This window comes from Uloborus diversus, chromosome 8 (genome assembly GCF_026930045.1).
Source record: "Uloborus diversus isolate 005 chromosome 8, Udiv.v.3.1, whole genome shotgun sequence".
Classification (NCBI taxonomy): domain Eukaryota; kingdom Metazoa; phylum Arthropoda; class Arachnida; order Araneae; family Uloboridae; genus Uloborus; species Uloborus diversus.
Window position 1 is genome coordinate 17,363,065 of NC_072738.1, and position 1,782 is coordinate 17,364,846.

Below are 1,782 nucleotides of genomic sequence, written 5' to 3' on the forward strand. Positions count from 1 at the left end.
TTCAAGTCCAAAGATAACTGATAAAAAAACTAAGATAAGCGAAAATTAGATTTGAACTGAAGAACAGAAAGATTAAACAGAATGAATTCTATTCTTTCTTACATAGTAGGTAGATAGATGTTTTTAGTAAATTGAAACTTATCTGAAACGTATTTACTTACTATTTTTGAATTTTATTACTAAATAATAATTTTTTTTATAAGTAGCTTCTTTTCTAGACGCCGATAAATTACCTAAAATTCCACTTACACTTTTCTTTCCTTTTGTATATATACAGGGTGTGTCAGTACAGCGTTTACAGATTTTCAGGGCAGATAGGGTACACCTAAACCAGGGGTCTCCAACCTTTTTCTCTCGCGGGCCACATTGCAAATTTTTGAAGGTGAGACGAGCCAGTCAAAAAATATTTTAGCTCAGATGGTCTATTTAGCGCCAGACCCCCCCCCCACCATGCATCGCGAATATATACATATATATATATATATATATATATATATATATATTTAATTAAGCTCTCATGGGTGGTTTTCGAAAATTTCTGTGCTTGCTTCTAAGTTATCATATTTCCTTATGCATATTTGCTGTTAGCTAAATTAAATTAAATTTCCAGTTCCCGTAAAGCTCTTATAATATAACGATTGGGAATCTTGTAAAATTTAGAATAATTCAGAAAACTGAAATAAAAAGTATTCTTTAACAATTTTTTTTTTTTTTTAAAGGCTATATGAGTGATTGATACAAGACAAAACTATTGCAATGTACTCCAAATTTATTTCGTTATATTAATGATGATTAAAAACTTGGAAATAAAGGAGAACACTACACGTGTAAAGCTTTTAAAAAATTTTAAAAAGATGAAAGATTAATGAGAAGATTGCATTTGTTTACCACTTAAAATTTCACTCCATTCAAGGACAAACTTCGTACTTCCAATCATTAAGAGGGATTTTAAATGTTCGTCTGATAAAGAAGATCTAAATTTAGATTTAATATACTTCAATTTTGAAAACGTCTGTTCACACTTGTAAGTGGATGCAGAAAGAGAAAACATCGCTCTAGCATGATTTTTCAAGTTCGTAAAGTCTTTTTCTGTTAGAGAACTGTAAAATGGAAGTAGGTAAAATTTAGAAAAAAGAGCCAAATCGCTTCATGGTATTAGCAAAAAAAAAAAAAAAAAGACAACGTGAACGAAAATCATCCTCTCTTCTAGATAGAATTCTTAAGGGGTTGGGAATAAACTTTCCCATATTTCTTAGCTAAATAAAAAGTCACATGTACTTAAAGGAACAAAATTATGAAAATGAAAAGCGAAGTAGATTAATCTACAATGGTTGATGTTCTGTTTAAAACGCTATTTGTGGGAGACTTTCGATTTCTGTTATCAAGTTTTTTCGCAAAATTCAGAATCTAGCATTACAGTTTGACAACAAACATTTAAATGTGGTGTCAGCCTCCCTCTCTGGTGGCTGAGCTGACCACTAATGAAACACGTGAAGATAGGAGTGAGCGCATGTTTTCCCTCAGGGGCCAGGAAATGCCACGGGACACTGTAGCATAATCCTATGCTATTTTTCTCGGAGAAGACTGGTTACGAACATTATGACAAAAAAGCCAACATTTAGGAGAAGATTGGCGTGAAAATTTTGCCGAAAGTCGCGTTTAGGTGTCGTAGAGGCAATACGTCGCCAATACGGAAGCGCTGCTCTTTTCGCTACGCTGTGTCGTCCGTGTCTTTGGAGGTGGTGAAAGTAATTAAGCCTCAAGCCGTTTTTCGGAGGGAGG